This window comes from Cherax quadricarinatus, chromosome 6, assembly GCF_038502225.1.
Source record: "Cherax quadricarinatus isolate ZL_2023a chromosome 6, ASM3850222v1, whole genome shotgun sequence".
Taxonomy (NCBI): Eukaryota; Metazoa; Arthropoda; class Malacostraca; order Decapoda; family Parastacidae; genus Cherax; species Cherax quadricarinatus.
This window is the reverse complement of record NC_091297.1, coordinates 70852512-70879505: the sequence shown is the minus strand read 5'-3', so window position 1 is coordinate 70879505 and position 26994 is coordinate 70852512. Positions and strand designations below refer to the sequence as shown.

Sequence of the window (26994 nt, the reverse complement as noted above, 5' to 3'; positions counted from 1 at the left end):
TAATAATCTTGAGGTTAATGATGAGCTTGGGGAAAGTGATCACAAATCACTCAGTTTTAATATATCATGGAATTCCCCTAACAATGGCAATCAAGTCTCCGTCCCTGACTTTCGCTAGACTGATTTCATAGGACTGAAAAATTACTTAGGTGGGCTGAACTGGAATGACCTGACTAAGGGTCAGGTAGGTGGTGATGGTTGCCGATATGATGCTTTCCAGGGCATAGTTCTAGCTGCTCAGTCAAATTATGTTCCAAATAGGGAAATCAGATCAAACAAAAATGATCCTAAATGGATGAACAATAGATTAAAATATCTGATTGGTCAAAAGAGAGGCATATATAGGCAAATCAAAAGAGGAGAGGGGCAATTAAGTAATCGATATATTCAGTTAAAGAGAGAAATAAAAAAGGGAATTAGAAAAGCAAAAAGAGATTATGAGGTTAAAGTTGCAAGAGAATCGAAGACTAACCCAAAAGGATTCTTTCAGGTATACAGATGTAAGATCAGGGACAAGATAGGCCCACTCAAAAGTTCCTCGGGTCAGCTCACTGACAGTGATAAGGAAATGTGTAGAATTTTTAACACATACTTCCTCTCAGTTTTTACACAGGAGGATACCAGCGATATTCCAGTAATGATAAATTATGTAGAACAGGACGATAATAAACTGTGCACGATTAGGGTCACAAGTGACATGGTCCTTAGGCAAATAGATAAATTAAAACCTAACAAATCCCCAGGCCCTGATGAACTGTATGCAAGGGTTCTAAAGGAATGTAAAGAGGAGCTTAGCACACCTTTGGCTAATCTTTTCAACATATCACTACAAACTGGCATGGTGCCAGATAAGTGGAAAATGGCAAATGTGATACCTATTTTCAAAACAGGTGACAGGTCCTTAGCTTCGAACTATAGACCAATAAGCCTAACCTCCATAGTGGGAAAATTTATGGAATCAATAATTGCCGAGGCAGTTCGTAGCCACCTTGAAAAGCATAAATTAATCAACGAATCTCAGCATGGTTTTACAAAGGGGCGTTCCTGCCTTACGAATTTATTAACTTTTTTCACTAAGGTATTTGAGGAGGTAGATCATGGTAATGAATATGATATTGTGTATATGGACTTCAGTAAGGCTTTTGACAGGGTCCCACATCAGAGACTATTGAGGAAAATAGGAGGAGAAATTTTTTCCTGGATAGAGGCATGGTTGACAAATAGGCAGCAGAGAGTTTGCATAAATGGGGAGAAATCAGAGTGGGGAAGCGTCACGAGCGGTGTTCCACAGGGGTCAGTGTTGGGCCCCCTGCTGTTCACAATCTACATAAACGACATAGATGAGGGCATAAAGAGCGACATCGGCAAGTTTGCCGATGACACCAAAATAGGCCGTCGAATTCAATCTGACGAGGACATTCGAGCACTCCAGGAAGATTTGAATAGACTGATGCAGTGGTCGGAGTAGTGGCAGATGCAGTTTAATATAGACAAATGCAAAGTTCTAAATGTTGGACAGGACAATAACCATGCCACATATAAACTAAATAATGTAGATCTTAATATTACGGATTGCGAAAAAGATTTAGGAGTTCTGGTTAGCAGTAATCTGAAACCAAGACAACAGTGCATAAGAGTTCGCAATAAAGCTAATAGAATCCTTGGCTTCATATCAAGAAGCATAAATAATAGGAGTCCTCAGGTTGTTCTTCAACTCTATACATCCTTGGTTAGGCCTCATTTAGATTATGCTGCACAGTTTTGGTCACCGTATTACAGAATGGATATAAATTCTCTGGAAAATGTACAAAGGAGGATGACAAAGTTGATCCCATGTATCTTAAACCTTCCCTATGAGGATAGACTAAGGGCCCTGAATCTGCACTCTCTAGAAAGACGTAGAATTAGGGGGGATATGATTGAGGTGTATAAATGGAAGACAGGAATAAATAAAGGGGATGTAAATAGTGTGCTGAAAATATCTAGCCAAGACAGGACTCGCAGCAATGGTTTTAAGTTGGAAAAATTCAGATTCAGGAAGGATATAGGAAAGTACTGGTTTGGTAATAGAGTTGTGGATGAGTGGAACAAACTCCCAAGTACAGTTATAGAGGCCAGAACGTTGTGTAGCTTTAAAAATAGGTTGGATAAATACATGAGTGGATGTGGGTGGGTGTGAGTTGGACCTGATAGCTTGTGCTACCAGGTCGGTTGCCGTGTTCCTCCCTTAAGTCAATGTGACCTGACCTGACTAGGTTGGGTGCATTGGCTTAAGCCGGTAGGAGACTTGGACTTGCCTCGCAAGGGCCAGTAGGCCTTCTGCAGTGTTCCTTCGTTCTTATGTTCTTATGTTCTTATGCATGTTGTGTGTGTTGTGTGTACTCGCCTAGTTGTACTCAACTAGCTGTGGTTGCAGGGGTCGATCCATAGCTCCTGGCCCAGCCTCTTCACTGGCTACTACGGGGTTACTCTCCCTGCACCATGAGCTTTATCAAACCTCTTCTTAAAGCTATGAATGGATCCTGCCTCTACTACATTGCTTCCCAAACTATTCCACTTCCTGACTACTCCGTGACTGAAGAAATACTTATTAACATCTCTGTGATTCATCTGAGTCTTCAGCTTCCAACTGTGTCCCCTTGTTACTGTGTCCCATCTTTGGAACATTGTCTCTGTCCACCTTGTGAATTCCTCTCAGTATTTTATATATCGTTATCATGTTTTCCCTATCTGTCGTGTCCTCCAGTGTTGTCAGGTCGATTTCCTTTAACCTCTGCTCGTAGGACATACTCCTTAGCTCTGGGACTAGTCTTGTTGCAAACCTTTGCACTTTGTCCGGTTTATTTACATGCTTGGCAGTAGTAGGGAAGGCGGCTGTACGGTCTCCTCTGCTGAGCAGTCTCCTCCCCAAGAGGTGTATGGCTGAGTGGTATCCCGTTGAGCGGTCTCGTCCCTGAGAGGTCTCCTACCACATGCTCACGCTCGCACACTGACCCACGTCACCCCTACTGCACCTTCTGCAGTGTCTTCTGCAGCGCCTTCTGCAGTGTCTTCTGCAGTGTCTTCCAGATCGCCAATGCTCCTCTACTTTTTTTTTCTTTTTTTTTTTCTTTTGAATTTTCGATTTCTTTTAATTTCTTTTTTAGTTTACCCTTATGGGTACCCCTATGGGAAGACCTCCACAGTCCCCTTAAAATCCAATTTTCCAAAATTTCACAAAATTTTCTCCATTTCCTTGGATCAAATTTTGAGTTTCTCCCTATGGGTAGCCCTTAAAAAAATTTCTCGATTTCGATAACCCTGTATGGGGCATGGTCTCCCCCCTTGGAGAGTACAGGTGTGACGTCACGTGATAACACCCATTACTCCACCACCCTGAATATTGCATCACGTTTGTACATCCACCCTATGGCAAACCACTCCTATGGATCAGTAGGTCTCCCCCTATGGGGAGTACAGGTTGAAACAAGTAACTTCCTCTCATTAAGTTAAATGAAGTAAAAGTGGGGTGTGACATCACGTGATAACCATCCATGACATCATCACAAGTAAACACAGGTCAAGAAGATAAATCATGTCGTACAAACATTAACTTAAATGTACGATAACACTAATACACAATATTTTTTCCATCATTTTTTTATTTATTTGATTCACACATTCAATACAACAAAAATTCTGGTAATAAAATTTTTGTTAATGCATAAGATTATATAGAACCAACAAAAAAAAGGTACAAATCATAGTGAGATCATTGTATTCTGCTATGTTTAGATGGTGGAATATCAGGGCGACCATAAGCCAAGCATTGCTTAGTACTCAAGTGATACCTTTTATCATCAAAGACTGACAAGCCTCACTTTTTAATCTTTAGTGTACATATTTCAACATTTACGTTATTGTGTATACATAGTGTTATAGTGCATACTACAGTGGCACCATAGATAATAAATGCTAAAGTGTCATTTAAAACATGTGTAATTGAAATTGAAGTGATAAGCCTAAAGAGGCAGGTGCCAGAAGTCGCCAGAAACTTACCACACAAATCAGCTGTTTTAATAATCTTCCTGGCCTGCTAGTGTACCTCACATATAATCTTCCTGGCCTGCTAGTGTACCTCACATATAATCTTCCCGGCCTGCTAGTGTACCTCACATATAATCTTCCTGGCCTGCTAGTGTACCTCACATATAATCTTCCTGGCCTGCTAGTGTACCTCACATATAATCTTCCTGGCCTGCTAGTGTACCTCACATATAATCTTCCTGGCCTGCTAGTGTACCTCACATATAATCTTCTGGCCTGCTAGTGTACCTCGCATATAATCTTCGTGGCCTGCTAGTGTACTTCGCATATAATCTTCCTGGCCTGCTAGTGTACCTTGCATATAATCTTCCTGGCCTGCTAGTGTACCTCACATATAATCTTCCTGGCCTGCTAGTGTACCTCGCATATAATCTTCCTGGCCTGCTAGTGTACCTCACATATAATCTTCCTGGCCTGCTAGTGTACCTCGCATATAATCTTCCTGGCCTGCTAGTGTACCTCGCATATAATCTTCCTGGCCTGCTAGTGTACCTCACATATAATCTTCTTGGCCTGCTAGTGTACCTCGCATATAATCTTCCTGGCCTGCTAGTGTACCTCACATATAATCTTCCTGGCCTGCTAGTGTACCTCACATATAATCTTCCTGGCCTGCTAGTGTACCTCGCATATAATCTTCCTGGCCTGCTAGTGTACCTCGCATATAATCTTCCTGGCCTGCTAGTGTACCTCACATATAATCTTCCTGGCTTGCTAGTGTACCTCGCATATAATCTTCCTGGCCTTCTAGTGTACCTCACATATAATCTTCCTGGCCTGCTAGTGTACCTCGCATATAATCTTCCTGACCTGCTAGTGTACCTCGCATATAATCTTCCTGGCCTGCTAGTGTACCTCACATATAATCTTCCTGGCCTTCTAGCGTACCTCACATATAATCTTCCTGGCCTGCTAGTGTACCTCGCATATAATCTTCCTGGCCTGCTAGTGTACCTCGCATATAATCTTCCCGGCCTGCTAGTGTACCTCGCATATAATCTTCCTGGCCTGCTAGTGTACCTCGCATATAATCTTCCTGGCCTGCTAGTGTACCTCGCATATAATCTTCCTGGCCTGCTAGTGTACCTCGCATATAATCTTCCTGGCCTGCTAGTGTACCTCGCATATAATCTTCCTGGCCTGCTAGTGTACCTCACATATAATCTTCCTGGCCTGCTAGTGTACCTCGCATATAATCTTCCTGGCCTGCTAGTGTACCTCACATATAATCTTCCTGGCCTGCTAGTGTACCTCGCATATAATCTTCCTGGCCTGCTAGTGTACCTCGCATATAATCTTCCTGGCTTGCTAGTGTACCTCACATATAATCTTCCTGGCCTGCTAGTGTACCTCGCATATAATCTTCCTGGCCTGCTAGTGTACCTCGCATATAATCTTCCTGGCCTGCTAGTGTACCTCGCATATAATCTTCCTGGCCTGCTAGTGTACCTTGCATATAATCTTCCTGGCCTGCTAGTGTACCTCGCATATAATCTTCCTGGCTTGCTAGTGTACCTTGCATATAATCTTCCTGGCCTGCTAGTGTACCTCACATATAATCTTCCTGGCCTGCTAGTGTACCTCGCATATAATTTTCCTGGCCTGCTAGTGTACCTTGCATATAATCTTCCTGGCCTGCTAGTGTACCTCACATATAATCTTCCTGGACTGCTAGTGTACCTCGCATATAATCTTCCTGGCCTGCTAGTGTACCTCGCATATAATCTTCCTGGCCTGCTAGTGTACCTCGCATATAATCTTCCTGGCCTGCTAGTGTACCTCGCATATAATCTTCCTGGCTTGCTAGTGTACCTCACATATAATCTTCCTGGCCTGCTAGTGTACCTCGCATATAATCTTCCTGGCCTGCTAGTGTACCTCGCATATAATCTTCCTGGCCTGCTAGTGTACCTCGCATATAATCTTCCTGGCCTGCTAGTGTACCTTGCATATAATCTTCCTGGCCTGCTAGTGTACCTCGCATATAATCTTCCTGGCTTGCTAGTGTACCTTGCATATAATCTTCCTGGCCTGCTAGTGTACCTCACATATAATCTTCCTGGCCTGCTAGTGTACCTCGCATATAATTTTCCTGGCCTGCTAGTGTACCTTGCATATAATCTTCCTGGCCTGCTAGTGTACCTCACATATAATCTTCCTGGACTGCTAGTGTACCTCGCATATAATCTTCCTGGCCTGCTAGTGTACCTCGCATATAATCTTCCTGGCCTGCTAGTGTACCTCGCATATAATCTTCCTGGCCTGCTAGTGTACCTCGCATATAATCTTCCTGGCCTGCTAGTGTACCTCACATATAATCTTCCTGGCCTGCTAGTGTACCTCGCATATAATCTTCCTGGCCTGCTAGTGTACCTCGCATATAATCTTCCTGGCCTGCTAGTGTACTTCGCATATAATCTTCCTGGCCTGCTAGTGTACCTCGCATATCTTCCTGGCCTGCTAGTGTACCTCACATATAATCTTCCTGGCCTGCTAGTGTACCTCACATATAATCTTCCCGGCCTGCTAGTGTACCTCACATATAATCTTCCTGGCCTGCTAGTGTACCTCGCATATAATCTTCCTGGCCTGCTAGTGTACCTCACATATAACCTTCCTGGCCTGCTAGTGTACCTCGCATATAATCTTCCTGGCCTGCTAGTGTACCTTGCATATAATCTTCCTGGCCTGCTAGTGTACCTCGCATATAATCTTCCTGGCTTGCTAGTGTACCTTGCATATAATCTTCCTGGCCTGCTAGTGTACCTCACATATAATCTTCCTGGCCTGCTAGTGTACCTCGCATATAATTTTCCTGGCCTGCTAGTGTACCTTGCATATAATCTTCCTGGCCTGCTAGTGTACCTCACATATAATCTTCCTGGACTGCTAGTGTACCTCGCATATAATCTTCCTGGCCTGCTAGTGTACCTCGCATATAATCTTCCTGGCCTGCTAGTGTACCTCGCATATAATCTTCCTGGCCTGCTAGTGTACCTCGCATATAATCTTCCTGGCCTGCTAGTGTACCTCACATATAATCTTCCTGGCCTGCTAGTGTACCTCGCATATAATCTTCCTGGCCTGCTAGTGTACCTCGCATATAATCTTCCTGGCCTGCTAGTGTACTTCGCATATAATCTTCCTGGCCTGCTAGTGTACCTCGCATATCTTCCTGGCCTGCTAGTGTACCTCACATATAATCTTCCTGGCCTGCTAGTGTACCTCACATATAATCTTCCCGGCCTGCTAGTGTACCTCACATATAATCTTCCTGGCCTGCTAGTGTACCTCGCATATAATCTTCCTGGCCTGCTAGTGTACCTCACATATAACCTTCCTGGCCTGCTAGTGTACCTCGCATATAATCTTCCTGGCCTGCTAGTGTACCTCGCATATAATCTTCCTGGCCTGCTAGTGTACCTCGCATATAATCTTCCTGGCCTGCTAGTGTACCTCGCATATAATCTTCCTGGCCTGCTAGAGTACCTCGCATATAATCTTCCTGGCCTGCTAGTGTACCTCAAATATAATCTTCCTGGCCTGGTATCTAGTGATACCAGTGAATAGGAGAATACAGTGTTGTAGTAGCAACTAACCAGTAATATAATGGTACTTAGTGGAGTGGAGCGACTTTCATTAGTTTTTTCGCCATTCCAGAAATACCAGACATATACAGTGAAATTCATATAACCTGTAGCTACCAGCGGTCGCAATATACACAACGAAAAGCTAATATTACTCCAGAAAAAAACGTCTATCCTCCAATAATTTCACCAATCAACTATAGTGATAATATAGCATTTGTTGTGGTGGAGACGAAAAAAAAAACTAGAAAAGCTAGATACAGTGATCTATAATCCTTTAGGCTGTAAATAAAAGTCTTGACCGTTCGTCATTGCAGGAGCTGCCAGCAATCACCGGTTCTTCAACACGCAAGTTATACTTTTGTATCAATCTAATCACATATTACTTGGTTAAATAATTTCCAGTAGTTCCTTTATGTGTTAGCCCAAATCACCGACCAGTATGTTTTAAATAAGTGACCCACTGATCAGATCCGACTGGTCCGAACCCTTGGCTGGTCCAAACCCTTGACCGATTTCAGATGGATTCGTTGGACAATAAAGCAGACTGTAAACAGACGGGGTTTTAGGCGCCCTTATCAAACACAAACAATAATATAAAACAGGAACGTACACCGGTAAGCTGTCCTAATATACAAGTACAGTTAGAAATAAATATACAAATAGCCAGATATTCACTTTAAGGAGGTTATTCGTAGAATATTCAAAGGGTTACCAGTAGAACTATATTAAATCAACCATTCAAATCACATTATGAAGCTCTGTGAAGTCTGCAGTCAACAAAACAAACGGGCTTCCACATGGATAAATTGCCATTTTTGTGAAAATTGGTGTCACGCCCCTTGTGCAGATATCCAAGAACTATCTACAAGCAGTATTAAATCAGGGAAGTGTTTTTGGGTATGCCCAAATGAGATCAATCTGTGGATTAAAATCACATTGGTATTAAAAGAGGATAACATCAAAGCAGCCTTCATAGAAAACCTGGAAGCATTCTATAACAGATGGGAAAATAAAAAGTCTGGGCTGGATGGTATCGCCCTTGTTGCTGGCCATGTAGTTAGAAACTGTAAGGCTGGAGGTGCTGTCCTGGTAGACAGTAATGGTGAAGCTGGAGGTGCTGCCCCAGTAGACAGTAATGGTGAAGCTGGAGGTGCTGCCCCAGTAGACAGTAATGGTGAAGCTGGAGGTGCTGCCCCAGAAGACAGTAATGGTGAAGCTGGAGGTGCTGCCCTGGTAGACAGCAATGGTGAAGCTGGAGGTGCTGTCCTGGTAGACAGTAATGGTGAAGCTGGAGGTGCTGCCCTGGTAGACAGTAATGGTGAAGCTGGAGGTGCTGTCCTGGGAGACAGTAATGGTGAAGCTGGAGGTGCTGCCCCGGTAGACAGTAATGGTGAAGCTGGAGGTGCTGTCCTGGGAGACAGTAATGGTGAAGCTGGAGGTGCTGCCCCGGTAGACAGTAATGGTGAAGCTGGAGGTGCTGCCCCGGTAGACAGTAATGGTGAAGCTGGAGGTGCTGTCCTGGGAGACAGTAATGGTGAAGCTGGAGGTGCTGTCCCGGTAGACAGTAATAGTGAAGCTGGAGGTGCTGCCCCGGTAGACAGTAATGGTGAAGCTGGAGGTGCTGCCCCGGTAGACAGTAATAGTGAAGCTGGAGGTGCTGCCCCGGTAGACAGTAATGGTGAAGCCTCAGGTGCTGCCCCGGTAGACAGTAATGGTGAAGCTGGAGGTGCTGCCCCGGTAGACAGTAATGGTGAAGCTGGAGGTAATCCTGGGAGACAGTAATGGTGAAGCTGGAGGTGCTGCCCCGGTAGACAGTAATGGTGAAGCTGGAGGTGCTGTCCTGGGAGACAGTAATGGTGAAGCTGGAGGTGCTGCCCCAGTAGACAGTAATGGTGAAGCTGGAGGTGCTGCCCCGGTAGACAGTAATGGTGAAGCTGGAGGTGCTGCCCCGGTAGACAGTAATGGTGAAGCTGGAGGTGCTGTCCTGGGAGACAGTAATGGTGAAGCTGGAGGTGCTGCCCCGGTAGACAGTAATGGTGAAGCTGGAGGTGCTGCCCCGGTAGACAGTAATGGTGAAGCTGGAGGTGCTGCCCCGGTAGACAGTAATGGTGAAGCTGGAGGTGCTGCACCGGTAGACATTAATGGTGAAGCTAGAGGTGCTGCCCCGGTAGACAGTAATGGTGAAGCTGGAGTTGCTGTCCTGGGAGACAGTAATGGTGAAGCTGGAGGTGCTGCCCCGGTAGACAGTAATGGTGAAGCTGGAGGTGCTGCCCCGGTAGACAGTAATGGTGAAGCTGGAGGTGCTGCCCCGGTAGACAGTAATGGTGAAGCTGGAGGTGCTGCCCCGGTAGACAGTAATGGTGAAGCTGGAGGTGCTGTCCTGGGAGACAGTAATGGTGAAGCTGGAGGTGCTGCCCCGGTAGACAGTAATGGTGAAGCTGGAGGTGCTGTCCTGGGAGACAGTAATGGTGAAGCTGGAGGTGCTGTCCTGGGAGACAGTAATGGTGAAGCTGGAGGTGCTGCCCCGGTAGACAGTAATGGTGAAGCTGGAGGTGCTGCCCCGGTAGACAGTAATGGTGAAGCTGGAGGTGCTGTCCTGGGAGACAGTAATGGTGAAGCTGGAGGTGCTGCCCCGGTAGACAGTAATGGTGAAGCTGGAGGTGCTGCCCCGGTAGACAGTAATGGTGAAGCTGGAGGTGCTGCCCCGGTAGACAGTAATGGTGAAGCTGGAGGTGCTGCCCCGGTAGACAGTAATGGTGAAGCTGGAGGTGCTGCCCCGGTAGACAGTAATGGTGAAGCTGGAGGTGCTGTCCTGGGAGACAGTAATGGTGAAGCTGGAGGTGCTGCCCCGGTAGACAGTAATGGTGAAGCTGGAGGTGCTGTCCTGGGAGACAGTAATGGTGAAGCTGGAGGTGCTGCCCCGGTAGACAGTAATGGTGAAGCTGGAGGTGCTGTCCTGGTAGACAGTAATGGTGAAGCTGGAGGTGCTGCCCCGGTAGACAGTAATGGTGAAGCTGGAGGTGCTGCCCCGGTAGACAGTAATGGTGAAGCTGAAGGTGCTGTCCTGGGAGACAGTAATGGTGAAGCTGGAGGTGCTGCCCCGGTAGACAGTAATGGTGAAGCTGGAGGTGCTGTCCTGGGAGACAGTAATGGTGAAGCTGGAGGTGCTGCCCCGGTAGACAGTAATGGTGAAGCTGGAGGTGCTGTCCTGGGAGACAGTAATGGTGAAGCTGGAGGTGCTGCCCCGGTAGACAGTAATGGTGAAGCTGGAAGTGCTGTCCTGGGAGACGGTAATGGTGAAACTGGAGGTGCTGTCCTGGAAGACAGTAATGGTGAAACTGGAGGTGCTGTCCTGGGAGACAGTAATGGTGAAGCTGGAGGTGCTGTCCTGGGAGACAGTAATGGTGAAGCTGGAGGTGCTGTCCTGGGAGACAGTAATGGTGAAGCTGGAGGTGCTGTCCTGGGAGACAGTAATGGTGAAGCTGGAGGTGCTGTCCTGAGAGATAGTAATGGTGAAACCAAGCCTGTGCACATACTATGCACTTGGTATCTGCTGGCATGGAAAATCTGGAAAAACAGATGGGACGTGCAACTTTGACCACCCTAGAAAATGCTGTGCCCATATGACAACAGGAAAATGCAAACTCACTTCCTGTAAGCTTTTTCACCTTGAAATGTGTCCCTCTTCAGTACAGGAAAGACTGTGCTATAACATAAATTGCCAGACACACCATCTAAAGGATACAAAAAGATACAAAACATCCAGGCCATGGGAAAACCTGGGTAGCCACAGCCACTCAAGAGGGAGAGGTTTTTTTAGTGCCAGGAAGGAAAAAAAACTGGCAGGAAATGGCGGAAACAGTACACCAAATAAAGTCATTTCTGTAGTGGAACCACAGTCGATGGCCTCCACTCCAAACCAACAGATACAGATACTAATGCCGGAAAAAAATCCCCCCCCCCAGTACCAACAATACCACCAGTCCGATGACATTCTTCTTTGCAAATATACAGGGTCTAAAGCCAGCAACGAACAACAAAATACCTTTCATCCATGGACTGCTTGCAGAAGCAAATGCAATGTTCGCGGCTTTAACAGAGACCCATATAAAGGATCACTTGGACAACGAAATATGGATCCCAGGTTACAACCTATACAGATGTGACAGAGTGAACAGGCAAAAGAGGGGGGTTGGCCTGTATATCGCAGTCACTTGTTTTCACAGAACTGCTTAATGCCTCAAATGATGTAGTGGAAGTTTTAGCAGTAAAGATCGAGAACCAAAACCTAGTCATTGTGGTAGTCTACAAGCCTCCGGATGCAACGTCCCAGTAATTCCAGGAACAGCTGTCAAAAATTGACCACTGTCTGGAAAATCTTCCAGCTCCTGCCCCCAACATCTTGCTCCTGGGGGATTTCAACTTGAGGCACCTAAAATGGAGGAATATAGCAAATAATGTTGTTACAGTGATAACACCAGGAGGCAGCTCTGACGAGAACTCACACACACACGAGCTTTTAAATCTCTGCACAAAATTCAACTTAAACCAGCAAATAATAGAGCCTACTAGACTGGAGAATACGCTAGACCTCATCTTCACTAACAATGATGATCCGATACGAAATGTCACCATATCAAAAACAATATACTCAGATCACAACATAATCGAGATTCAGACATGTATGTGCGGAGCCCCAGACCGACAAAATGAGGTTAGTCACGAGGGAGCCTTCACCAAATTCAAGTTCAATAACAAGAACATAAAGTGGGACCAAGTAAATCAAGTCCTAAACGATATAAGCTGGGAAGATAGACTAAGCAACACAGACCCCAACTTATGCCTAGAACAGATTAACTCAGTGGCACTCGATGTATGCAGAAGGCTTATTGGTTTAAGAAAAAGGAGGAGTAGATGTAAAACAGAAAGAGACAGGCGCTCCCTTTACAGGCGACGGAAAAGAATAACAGAGCGGCTAAAACAGGCCAATATATCTGAAAGGCGTAGAGAGTCACTGGTCAGAGAAATAGCAAACATCTTATAGGAGTCAGGAATCACGGGAAGAACTAAAAGCCATAAATGAAATCGAAAGAAACCCAAAGTATTTCTTTTCTTATGCCAAATCAAAGTCTAGAACAACATCCAGTATTGGGCCCCTACTTAAACAAGATGGGTCATACACAGATGACAGCAAGGAAATGAGTGAGCTACTCAAGCCCCAGTATGACTCAGTTTTTAGCAAGCCGCTAACCAGACTGAGAGTCGAAGATAAAAATTATTTTTTTATGAAAGAGCCACAGAATTTGGTTAACACAAGCCTATCTGATATTATCCTGACACCAAAGAGGTGATAAATGACATGCCCATGCACTCTGCCCCAGAGCCAGACTCATGGAACTCCGTGTTCATCAAGAACTGCAAGAAGCCCCTATCACGAGCTTTTACCATCCTATGGAGAGGGAGCATTGACACGGGGGTCGTCCCACAGTTACTAAAAGCAACAGACATAGCCCCACTCCGCAAAGGGGGCAGTAAAGCAATAGCAAAGAACTACAGACCGATAGCACTAACATCCCATATCATAAAAATCTTTGAAAGGGTCCTAAGAAGCAAGATGGCCACCCATCTAGGTACCCATCAATTACACAACCCAGGGCAACATGGGTTTAGAGCAGGTCGCTCCTGTCTGTCTGAGCTACTGGATCACTATGACAAGGTCCTAGATGCACTAGAAGACAAAAAGAATGCAGATGTAATATATGCAGACTTTGCAAAAGCCTTTGACAAGTGTGACCATGGCGTAATAGCGCACAAAATGCGTGATAAAGGAATAACAGGAAAAGTTGGTAGATGGATCTATAATTTCCTCACAAACAGAACACAAAGAGTAGTAGTCAACAGAGTAAAGTCCGAGGCAGCTACGGTGAAAAGCTCTGTTCCACAAGGCACAGTACTCACTCCCATCTTGTTCCTCATCCTCATTTATGACATAGACAAGGATGTCAGCCACAGCACCGTGTCTTCCTTTGCAGATGACACCTGAATCTGCATTACAGTGTCTTCCATTGCAGACACTGCACGGCTCCAGGCGGACATCAACCAAATCTTTCAGTGGGCTGCAGAAAACAATATGAAGTTCAACGATGAGAAGTTTCAATTACTCCGATATGGTAAACATGAGGAAATTAAAACTTCATCAGAGTACAAAACAAATTCCTTCCACAAAATAGAGCGAAAAACCAACGTCAAAAGACCTGGGAGTGATCATGTCGGAGGACCTCACCTTCAAGGACCATAACATTGTATCAATCGCATCTGCTAGAAAAATGACAGGATGGATAATGAGAACCTTCAAAACGAGGGATGCCAAGCCCATGATGACACTCCTCAGGTCGCTTGTTCTATCTAGGCTGGAATATTGCTGCACACTAACAGCACCTTTCAAGGCAGGTGAAACTGCTGACCTAGAAAATGTACAGAGAACCTTCATGGGGTGCATAACGGAGATAAAACACCTCAATTACTGGGGGCGCTTGAAGTTCCTGAACCTGTACTCCCTGGAACGCAGGCGGGAGAGATACATGATTATATACACCTGGAAAATCGTAGAGGGACTAGTACCGAACTTGCACACGAAAATCACTCACAACAAAAGCAAAAGACTCGGCAGACAATGCAACATCCCCCCAATGAAAAGCAGGGGTGTCACTAGCACGTTAAGAGACAATGCAATAAGTGTCAGGGGCCCGAGACTGTTCAACTGCCTTCCAGCATACATAAGGGGGATTACCAATAGACCCCTGGCAGTCTTCAAGTTGGCACTGGAGAAGCACCTAAAGTCGGTACCTGGCCAGCCGGGCTGTGGCTCGTACATTGGATTGCGTGCAGCCAGCAATAACAGCCTAGTTGATCAGACTCTGATCCACCAGGAGGCCTGGTCACAGTGCGGGCCGCGGGGGCGTTGACCCCCAGAACTCTCTCCAGGTAAACATATAGACTTACACTAACATGGACTACCTGGCGAGTCTTATCTGAGTTACCTCAGATAAAGATCTCAGGTCACTCCCACTGAGGTAACTCAGATAAGACTCGCCAGGTAGTCCATGTTAGTGTAGGTCTATAAGTAACGTAAATGTTGAAATATGTACACTAAAGATTAAAAAGTGAGGCTTGTCAGTCTTTGATGATAAAAGGTATCACTTGAGTACTAAGCAATGCTTGGCTTATGGTCGCCCTGATATTCCACCATCTAAACATAGCAGAATACAATGATCTCACTATGATTTGTACCTTTTTTTTGTTGGTTCTATATAATCTTATGCATTAACAAAAATTTTATTACCAGAATTTTTGTTGTATTGAATGTGTGAATCAAATAAATAAAAAAATGATGGAAAAAATATTGTGTATTAGTGTTATCGTACATTTAAGTTAATGTTTGTACGACATGATTTATCTTGTTGACCTGTGTTTACTTGTGATGATGTCATGGATGGTTATCACGTGATGTCACACCCCACTTTTACTTCATTTAACTTAATGAGAGGAAGTTACTTGTTTCAACCTGTACTCCCCATAGGGGGAGACCTACTGATCCATAGGAGTGGTTTGCCATAGGGTGGATGTACAAACGTGATGCAATATTCAGGGTGGTGGAGTAATGGGTGTTATCACGTGACGTCACACCTGTACTCTCCAAGGGGGGAGACCATGCCCCATACAGGGTTATCGAAATCGAATTTTTTTTAAGGGGTATTCATAGGGAGAAACTTAAAATTTGATCCAAGGAAGTGGAGAAAAATTGAAATTGGCAACCCTGTAAAATTTTTGGAAATTGGATCTCTGGGGAAGTGGGGAGGGCTTCCCATAGGGGTACCCGTAGGGTTAAACTAAAAATGAAATTCGAAACAAAATAAAAAATTCGAAAAAAATCGAAAAAAAATCGAGGAGGAGGAGCGATCTGGGAGACACAGCAGAAGGCGCTGCAGAAGGTGCAGTAGGGGTGACGCGGGTCAGCTCACGGGGACAGCCAGAGACTGCTCAGCCATAGACCTTTTGGAGAGGAGACCATTCAGTGGAGGAGACCACTCGGTGGAGGAGACCGTACAGCCGCCTTCCCTACTACTCTTGGCTAGGTGTGGGTTCCAAACTGGTGCCGCATACTCCAATATGGGCCTAACGTACACGGTGTACAGGGTCCTGAACGATTCCTTATTAAGATGTCAGAATGCTGTTCTGAGGTTTTCTAGGTGCCCACATGCTGCAGCAGTTATTTGGTTGATGTGCGCCTCAGAAGATGTGCCTGGTGTTATACTCACCCCAAGATCTTTTTCCTTGAGTGAGGTTTGTAGTCTCTGGCCCCCTAGACTGTACTCCATCTGCAGTCTTCTTTGCCCTTCCCAATCTTCATGACTTTGCACTTGGTGGGTTTGAACTCCAGGAGCCAGTTGTTGAACCAGGTCTGCAGCCTGTCCAGATCCCTTTGTAGTTCTGCCTGGTTCTCATCCAATTGAATTCTTCTCATCAACTTCACATCTGCAAACAGGGACACCTCGGAGTCTATTCTTTCCATCATGTCGTACACAAATACCAGAAACAGCACTGGTCCTAGGACTGACCCCTGTGGGACCCCGCTGGTCACAGGTGCCCACTCTGACACCTCACCACGTTCCATGACTCGCTGCTGTCTTCTTGACAAGTATTCCCTGATTTATTGCAGTGCCTTCCCTACTATCCTTACCTGGTCCTCCAGTTTTTGCATTAATCTCTTGTGTGGAACTGTCAAACGCCTTCTTACTGTCCAAGAAAATGTAGTCTACCCACCCCCCTCTCTCTCTTGTCTTACTGCTGTCACCATGTCATAGAACTGCAGTAGGTTTGTGACACAGGATTTACCGTCCCTGAAACCATGTTGGCTGCTGTTGATGAGATCATTCCTTTCTAGATGTTCCACCACTCTTCTAATAATCTTCTCTATGACTTTGCATACTATACATGTCAGTGACACGGGTCTGTAGTTTAGTGCTTCATATCTGTCTCCTTTTTTAAAAATTGGGACTACATTTGCTGTCTTCCATACCTCAGGTATTCTCCCTGTTTCGATAGATGTGTTGAATATTGTTGTTAGGGGTACACATAGCGCCTCTGCTCCCTCTCTCAGAACCCATGAAGAAATGTTATCCAACCCCATCTCCTTTGAGGTATCTAGCTCACTCAGAAGCCTCTTCACATCTTCCTTGGTTGTGTGTATTGCGTCCAAGACTTGGTAGTGTGCCCCACCTCTCCGTCTTTCTGGAGTCCCTTCTGTCTACTCTGTGAGCACTTCTTTGAATCTCATGTTGAGTTCCTCACATACTTTTCGGTCGTTTCTTGTTGTCTCTCCTCCTTCCTTCCTTAGCCTGATTACCTGGTCCTTGACTGTTGTTTTCCTTCTTATGTGGCTGTATAACAGGTTTGGGTCAGATTTGGCTTTTGCTGCTATGTGTGTGTTGGTGTGTGTGTGTGTGTGTGTGTGTGTGTGTGTGTGTGTGTGTGTGTGTGTGTGTGTGTGTGTGTGTGTGTGTGCATTCGATGCACTCTGGCAGGTGAGGTGAGTAAAAGCTAATGTAAACATAGCCAAGAATGCTGTAAATTGCATTTACACTCATATCAATATTAACGAAATTTGTGTGTAGATCTGGTAGGGGGAGTGAATGATAAGGCATCGGAGGTGACGTGTTACTTTATTGGGTTCTTGGTACACAGGCAGCGTGTTGAAGCGGCCCTGGGGCCAGCCAGGCCTCGGCTGCGGGAGAAAGTTGGCTTGTCTCTAAGTTGAGGTAGCGCCAAATGAGGGAGAGCCAGCATCTCATGGGCTGAGATTGGTAGGCCGATTTTCCGCTGTATGTTAGTACCAGCATGTCGCGAAGTATAAAGGAGACATAACGTTAAATATAAACCCCAGCTGGGTATACATGGCTCGGCCACCTACTTACGGTCGTCCTCGAAAAAAAATACTTGGTCCCTCTTTCACAGGAACAGGGCACAGAACACAAAATAAAAACATATATATATTTATACATGTGGACATGGACAAAAAAAAAAAACTTCCTACCGGGAGGGAAGAAAAAAAAGTGGAGTGTGGTAAACATGGTGGTCCAAGGCTCGGTGGGTGTCACTACATACCTTCCTGCATCTGGACAGATACTACAACACATCAAGACACATCATTGCGGCTGAGCTATGACACAACAGGGACGGTCTCTTTCTAAACGGTGAAGCAGTCATTGTGCAGTAATCACTGCAGGGTTCACTCAAACTGGGGCACAACTTGCTGGTGCCCCAGCTTAGTAGGCCTAGTTTCCACCAGATGTCAGCACCAACGTTTCGCGAAATATGAAGGCGAAACATCGCGAAATATAAACCCCCAACTGGGGATACACCAATTATAACCAACACAGTCTAGTGGTAAAAGCGCGGGCTCGCACACACGGTGCGTCAGGTTTTATGTGAATTAAGTTACATTTCAACTACACTGACAAAAAAACATAAGAAGGAACACTGGAGCAGGCCTATGGGCCCATGTTAGGCAAGTCCAAATCACCTACTGGCTCAAGCCAGTCAGGTCCAACTCACACCCACCCACACACACTCATGTATTTGGCTAACCTATTTTTAAAACTAAACGTTTTAGCTTCAGTAACTGTACTCGGGAGTTTGTTCCACTCACCTACAACTCTATTACCAAACCAGCGCTTTCCTATGTCATTTCCTGTCTTAGATATTTGTAACACGTTATTTATATCACTTTATACATTTTTACTGTTTTCCATTTATACACCTCAATCATATTTAATTCTACGCCTTTCTACAGAGTGCAGATTCAGTCTATCCTCAAAGGGAAGATTTCTGATAAATGGGATGGAATTTGGAATCGTCCTTTGTACGTTTTCCATCACATTTATATCCATTCTGTAATACGGTGACCATAACTGTGCAGTCTAAAAGACACCTAACCAACGATACATAGGGTTGAAGAATAACCTGGAGAGAGTTTACCTGGAGAGGGTTTCAGGAGTCAACGCCCCAGCAGCCCAGTCTGAGACCAGGCCTCATGGTGGATCAGGGTCTGATCAACCAGGCTGTTACTGTTGGCCGCACGCAACCCGACATACGAACCACAGCCTGGCTGATCAGGTACTGACTTTAGGTGCCTGTCCAGCGCCTTTTTGAAGACAGTCAGGGGTCTATTGGTAATCCTCCTTAAGTACGCTGGGAGGCAGTTAAACAGTATTGGGCCCCTGTTACTTCTTGTGTTGTCTCTTATCGTGCTAGTGACACCCCTACTTTTCATTGCGGGAATGTTGCATCGTCTGCCGAGTCTTTTGTTTTCATAGGGAGCGATTTTCGTGTGCAAGTTTGGTACTAATACCTATAGGATTTTCCAAGTGTATATAATCATGTATTTCTCCCGCCTGTCTTCCAGGGAGTTCAGGTTGAGGAACTTCAAGCATTCCCTGTAATTGAGGTGTTTTATCACAGTTATGTGTGCTGTGAAGGTTCTCGGTACATTTTCTAGGTCAGCAATTTCACCTGCCTTGAAAGGTGCTGTTAGTGTGCAGCAATATTCCAGCCTAGATAGAACAAGCGACCTGAAGAGTGTCATCATGGGCTTGGCATCCCTAGTTTTGAAGGTTCTCATTATCCATCCTGTCATTTTTCTAGCAGATGCGACTGATACAATGTTATGGTCCTTGAAGGTGAGATCCTTTGACATACTCACTCCCAGGTCTTTTACATTAATTTTTTCGCTCAATTGTGTGGCTGGAATTTGTTCTATATTCCGATATAGCTTTAATTTCCTCACGTTTTCCATATCGGAGTAATTGAATTTTCTCATCATAGAACTTCATATTGTTTTCTGAAGCCCATTTAAAGATTTGGTTGATGTCCGCCTGGAGTCTTGCAGTGTCTGCAATGGAGGACACTGTCATGCAAATTCGGGTGTCATCTGCAAAGGAAGACACGGTGCTGTGGCTGACATCCTTGTCTATGTTAGATATGAGGATGAGGAACAAGATGGGAGCGAGTACTGTGCCTTGTGGAACTGAGCTTTTCACCGTAGCTGCCTCAGACTTTACTCTGTTGACTACTACTCTTTGTGTTCTGTTTGTGAGGAAATTATAGATCCATCTACCAACTTTTCCTGTTATTCATTTTTCACGCATTTTGTGCGCTATTACACCATGGTCACACTTGTCATAGGCGCTTGCAAAGTCTGTGTATACTACATCTGCATTCTGTCTTCTAGAGCATCCAGAACCTTGTCATAGTGGTCCAGTAGTTGGGACAGGCCGGAGCGACATGCTCTAAACCCATGTTTCCCTGGGTTGTGTAACTGACGAGTATCTAGATGAGTGGCGATCTTGCTTCTTAGAACCCTTTCAAAGATTTTTATGATATGGGACGTTAGCACTAACGGTCTGTAGTTCTTTGCTATTACTTTACTGCCACCTTTGTGGAGTGGGGCTATGTCTGTTGTTTTTAGCAACTGTGGGACAACCCCAGTGTCCATGCTCCCTCTCCATAGGGTGGTAAAAGCTCGTGATAGGGGCTTCTTGCAGTTCTTGATGAACACAGAGAACCATGAGTCTGGCTCTGGGGCAGAGTACATGGGCATGTCATTTATCGCCTGTTCGAAGCCATTTGCCAAATTTTGTCTCTCTCTCATAAAAAATCATTTAGATGAAAGACTCTCAGTCTGGTAAGCAGATCGTTTTATTGTGATCACTTACGCACTGTTATCTTGGTTTTAGATTACTTCTCACTAGACAGGCACCTGAAGTCAGTACTTGACCAGCCGGGCTGTCGCTCGTACGTCGGGTTGCGTGCGGCCAACAGTAACAGCCTGGTTGACCAGGCCATGATCCACCATGAGGCCTGGTCACAGACTGGGCTGCGGGGGCGTTGACCCCCGGAACCCTCTCCAGGTATACTCCAGTTATACCAAAACTCCGAAATCTTTTTTGCAGTCAGTGATATTAAGATCTACATTATTTAGTTCATAAATGACAGTTATTTTTCTTTCCAACGCTTAGAATTTTGCATTTGTCTATATTAAACTGCATCTGCCACTTTTCCGACCATTGTAACAGTTTATTCAGATCTTCCTGCAGCGCTCTAGTGTTCTCGTTAAAATTAATTCGACAGCCTGTTATGGTGTCATCATCAAACTTGCTTATGTCGCTGTTTATTCCCTCATTTATGTCGTTAATGTAAACTGTGAACGACAAGGGGCCCAACACTGACCCCTGTGGAACACCGCTCGTCACGCGGGCTCCACTCTTTCTCCCCATTTATTCAAATTCAAATTCAAATTTATTATTTCTTTGCAAGTAGTACATTGAGATTAAGTTTTTACAATAATGGGTTGCAGTACAAAGAGCCACTATTATACCTAGACATTATGGACTGACTTAATTTAATGGCTTACTGATTACTTAACACTAAAGAAATTATCATAGTTGTACAGTAGTTCTATTAATTATAAGTGAGTCTAATTTATACAAACCAAATGATATTTTCATGTATTAAAAAATGCTTTTTATGAAACATGATTCAGGAGTAGTTTACATTAGTTTCCAGTAGTTTCCAGTAGTTTCCAGTAGTTTACAGTAGTTTACATTAGTTTACAGTAGTTTCCAGTAGTTTACAGTAGTTTACATTAGTTTCCAGTAGTTTCCAGTAGTTTCCAGTAGTTTCCAGTAGTTTACAGTAGTTTACAGTAGTTTATAGTAGTTTACAGTAGTTTCCAGTAGTTTCCAGTAGTTTCCAGTAGTTTACAGTAGTTTACATTAGTTTACAGTAGTTTCCAGTAGTTTACAGTAGTTTACATTAGTTTCCAGTAGTTTCCAGTAGTTTCCAGTAGTTTCCAGTAGTTTACAGTAGTTTACATTAGTTTACAGTAGTTTCCAGTAGTTTCCAGTAGTTTACAGTAGTTTACAGTAGTTTATAGTAGTTTACAGTAGTTTCCAGTAGTTTACAGTAGTTTACAGTAGTTTACAGTAGTTTACATTAGTTTCCAGTAGTTTCCAGTAGTTTATAGTAGTTTCCAGTAGTTTACAGTAGTTTACAGTAGTTTACATTAGTTTACAGTAGTTTCCAGTAGTTTCCAGTAGTTTACAGTAGTTTACAGTAGTTTCCAGTAGTTTACAGTAGTATACAGTAGTTTACAGTAGTTTACATTAGTTTCCAGTAGTTTCCAGTAGTTTACAGTAGTTTCCAGTAGTTTACAGTAGTTTACAGTAGTTTACAGTAGTTTACATTAGTTTCCAGTAGTTTCCAGTAGTTTTCAGTAGTTTTCAGTAGTTTCCAGTAGTTTATAGTAGTTTACAGTAGTTTCCAGTAGTTTCCAGTAGTTTCCAGTAGTTTCCAGTAGTTTCTAGTAGTTTCCAGTAGTTTACAGTAGTTTACAGTAGTTTACAGTAGTTTCCAGTAGTTTACAGTAGTTTCCAGTAGTTTACAGTAGTTTACAGTAGTTTACAGTAGTTTCCAGTAGTTTCCAGTAGTTTCCAGTAGTTTACAGTAGTTTCCAGTAGTTTTTAGTAGTTTACAGTAGTTTACAGTAGTTTACAGTAGTTTCCAGTAGTTTACAGTAGTTTCCAGTAGTTTCCAGTAGTTTCCAGTAGTTTACAGTAGTTTACAGTAGTTTACAGTAGTTTCCAGTAGTTTCCAGTAGTTTCCAGTAGTTTACAGTAGTTTACAGTAGTTTACAGTAGTTTCCAGTAGTTTACAGTAGTTTACAGTAGTTTACAGTAGTTTACAGTAGTTTCCAGTAGTTTACAGTAGTTTACAGTAGTTTCCAGTAGTTTACAGTAGTTTACAGTAGTTTACAGTAGTTTCCAGTAGTTTCCAGTAGTTTTCAGTAGTTTCCAGTAGTTTACAGTAGTTTCCAGTAGTTTCCAGTAGTTTCCAGTAGTTTACAGTAGTTTACAGTAGTTTACAGTAGTTTACAGTGGTTTACAGTAGTTTACAGTAGTTTCCAGTAGTTTCCAGTAGTTTACAGTAGTTTACAGTAGTTTACAGTAGTTTCCAGTAGTTTACAGTAGTTTAGTTTACAGTAGTTTACAGTAGTTTACAGTAGTTTCCAGTAGTTTACAGTAGTTTACAGTAGTTTACAGTAGTTTCCAGTAGTTTACATTAGTTTCCAGTAGTTTCCAGTAGTTTACAGTAGTTTCCAGTAGTTTACAGTAGTTTCCAGTAGTTTCCAGTAGTTTACAGTAGTTTACAGTAGTTTACAGTAGTTTACAGTAGTTTCCAGTACTTTACAGTAGTTTACAGTAGTTTACAGTAGTTTCCAGTAGTTTACAGTAGTTTACAGTAGTTTCCAGTAGTTTACAGTAGTTTACAGTAGTTTACAGTAGTTTACAGTAGTTTACAGTAGTTTCCAGTAGTTTACAGTAGTTTACAGTAGTTTACAGTAGTTTCCAGTACTTTACAGTAGTTTACAGTAGTTTACAGTAGTTTCCAGTAGTTTACAGTAGTTTCCAGTAGTTTACAGTAGTTTACAGTAGTTTACAGTAGTTTCCAGTACCTTACAGTAGTTTACAGTAGTTTACAGTAGTTTACAGTAGTTTCCAGTAGTTTACAGTAGTTTACAGTAGTTTACAGTAGTTTCCAGTAGTTTCCAGTACTTTACAGTAGTTTCCAGTAGTTTACAGTAGTTTCCAGTAGTTTACAGTAGTTTACAGTAGTTTACAGTAGTTTCCAGTAGTTTCCAGTAGTTTCCAGTAGTTTACAGTAGTTTCCAGTAGTTTACAGTAGTTTACAGTAGTTTACAGTAGTTTACAGTAGTTTCCAGTACTTTACAGTAGTTTACAGTAGTTTACAGTAGTTTCCAGTAGTTTACAGTAGTTTACAGTAGTTTCCAGTAGTTTACAGTAGTTTACAGTAGTTTACAGTAGTTTACAGTAGTTTCCAGTACTTTACAGTAGTTTACAGTAGTTTACAGTAGTTTCCAGTAGTTTACAGTAGTTTACAGTAGTTTACAGTAGGTTACAGTAGTTTCCAGTAGTTTCCAGTAGTTTACAGTAGTTTACAGTAGTTTACAGTAGTTTCCAGTAGTTTACAGTAGTTTCCAGTAGTTTACAGTAGTTTACAGTAGTTTCCAGTAGTTTCCAGTAGTTTACAGTAGTTTACAGTAGTTTCCAGTAGTTTCCAGTAGTTTACAGTAGTTTACAGTAGTTTCCAGTAGTTTACAGTAGTTTACAGTAGTTTACAGTAGTTTACAGTAGTTTCCAGTAGTTTCCAGTAGTTTACAGTAGTTTACAGTAGTTTCCAGTAGTTTACAGTAGTTTACAGTAGTTTCCAGTAGTTTACAGTAGTTTACAGTAGTTTCCAGTACTTTACAGTAGTTTACAGTAGTTTACAGTAGTTTCCAGTAGTTTACAGTAGTTTACAGTAGTTTACAGTAGTTTACAGTAGTTTACAGTAGTTTCCAGTAGTTTACAGTAGTTTACAGTAGTTTCCAGTAGTTTACAGTAGTTTACAGTAGTTTACAGTAGTTTAAAGTAGTTTCCAGTAGTTTACAGTAGTTTACAGTAGTTTCCAGTAGTTTACAGTAGTTTACAGTAGTTTCCAGTAGTTTACAGTAGTTTACAGTAGTTTACAGTAGTTTCCAGTAGTTTCCAGTAGTTTACAGTAGTTTACAGTAGTTTACAGTAGTTTCCAGTAGTTTACAGGTTTCCAGTAGTTTACAGTAGTTTCCAGTAGTTTACAGTAGTTTACAGTAGTTTCCAGTAGTTTACAGTAGTTTACAGTAGTTTCCAGTAGTTTCCAGTAGTTTACAGTAGTTTACAGTAGTTTACAGTAGTTTCCAGTAGTTTACAGTAGTTTACAGTAGTTTCCAGTAGTTTCCAGTAGTTTACAGTAGTTTACAGTGTGAGACTGCTACAATTTGGTGAAGGGCAATACTGGGTTTGGTAGGTATGTTATACCACTTTGTTGTAATTTGTCAATATATGAACTTCGTCGTCTAGTCTTGAAGTTTTAAGATTTAAATAATTGGTAGATTTATTGGTTATATTAAATATTCAGTATTGAGTATTTATTCTAGGGTGATTAAGTGGCTTTTGAGAAGTCTTAAATTGATTTTCAGACCGGGTTACTTTAATATTGTTGTTGTAGTGGCCAGGCTTAGACTTGGTTACAAATACTTACTGATGTTGTAGTGGCCAGGCTTAGACTTGGTTACAAATACTTACTGATGTTGTAGTGGCCAGGCTTAGACTTGGTTACAAATACTTACTGATGTTGTAGTGGCCAGGCTTAGACTTGGTTACAAGTACTGACTGATGTTGTAGTGGCCAGGCTTAGACTTGGTTACAAGTACTGACTGATGTTGTAGTGGCCAGGCTTAGACTTGGTTACAAGTACTGACTGATGTTGTAGTGGCCAGGCTTAGACTTGGTTACAAATACTTACTGATGTTGTAGTGGCCAGGCTTAGACTTGGTTACAAGTACTGACTGATGTTGTAGTGGCCAGGCTTAGACTTGGTTACAAGTACTGACTGATGTTGTAGTGGCCAGGCTTAGACTTGGTTACAAATACTTACTGATGTTGTAGTAGCCAGGCTTAGACTTGGTTACAAATACTTACTGATGTTGTAGTGGCCAGGCTTAGACTTGGTTACAAGTACTGACTGATGTTGTAGTGGCCAGGCTTAGACTTGGTTACAAGTACTGACTGATGTTGTAGTGGCCAGGCTTAGACTTGGTTACAAGTACTGACTGATGTTGTAGTGGCCAGGCTTAGACTTGGTTACAAATACTTACTGATGTTGTAGTGGCCAGGCTTAGACTTGGTTACAAGTACTGACTGATGTTGTAGTGGCCAGGCTTAGACTTGGTTACAAGTACTGACTGATGTTGTAGTGGCCAGGCTTAGACTTGGTTACAAATACTTACTGATGTTGTAGTAGCCAGGCTTAGACTTGGTTACAAGTACTGACTGATGTTGTAGTGGCCAGGCTTAGACTTGGTTACAAGTACTGACTGATGTTGTAGTGGCCAGGCTTAGACTTGGTTACAAGTACTGACTGATGTTGTAGTGGCCAGGCTTAGACTTGGTTACAAATACTTACTGATGTTGTAGTGGCCAGGCTTAGACTTGGTTACAAGTACTGACTGATGTTGTAGTGGCCAGGCTTAGACTTGGTTACAAGTACTGACTGATGTTGTAGTGGCCAGGCTTAGACTTGGTTACAAATACTTACTGATGTTGTAGTAGCCAGGCTTAGACTTGGTTACAAGTACTGACTGATGTTGTAGTGGCCAGGCTTAGACTTGGTTACAAATACTTACTGATGTTGTAGTGGCCAGGCTTAGACTTGGTTACAAGTACTGACTGATGTTGTAGTAGCCAGGCTTAGACTTGGTTACAAGTACTGACTGATGTTGTAGTGGCCAGGCTTAGACTTGGTTACAAATACTTACTGATGTTGTAGTAGCCAGGCTTAGACTTGGTTACAAGTACTGACTGATGTTGTAGTAGCCAGGCTTAGACTTGGTTACAAGTACTGACTGATGTTGTAGTGGCCAGGCTTAGACTTGGTTACAAATACTTACTGATGTTGTAGTAGCCAGGCTTAGACTTGGTTACAAGTACTGACTGATGTTGTAGTAGCCAGGCTTAGACTTGGTTACAAGTACTGACTGATGTTGTAGTGGCCAGGCTTAGACTTGGTTACAAATACTTACTGATGTTGTAGTGGCCAGGCTTAGACTTGGTTACAAGTACTGACTGATGTTGTAGTGGCCAGGCTTAGACTTGGTTACAAATACTTACTGATGTTGTAGTAGCCAGGCTTAGACTTGGTTACAAATACTTACTGATGTTGTAGTGGCCAGGCTTAGACTTGGTTACAAGTACTTACTGATGTTGTAGTGGCCAGGCTTAGACTTGGTTACAAGTACTGACTGATGTTGTAGTGGCCAGGCTTAGACTTGGTTACAAGTACTGACTGATGTTGTAGTGGCCAGGCTTAGACTTGGTTACAAGTACTGACTGAAGTTGTAGTGGCCAGGCTTAAGCTTGGTTACAAGTACTGACTGACGTTGTAGTGGCCAGGCTTAAGCTTGGTTACAAGTACTGACTGATGTTGTAGTGGCCAGGCTTAGGCTTGGTTACAAGTACTGACTGATGTTGTAGTGGCCAGGCTTAGACTTGGTTACAAATACTTACTGATGTTGTAGTGGCCAGGCTTAGACTTGGTTACAAGTACTGACTGATGTTGTAGTGGCCAGGCTTAGACTTGGTTACAAATACTGACTGATGTTGTA

At 43.3% G+C, this 26994-nt stretch overlaps 1 protein-coding gene across 1 annotated transcript in view; it reads left to right on the top strand.

Annotated features, from left to right (window-relative positions):
- LOC128692989 (uncharacterized) overlaps positions 1 to 26994 on the top strand; it is a 324486-nt gene that overhangs the window by 203798 nt on the left and 93694 nt on the right. The window lies entirely within an intron of this gene.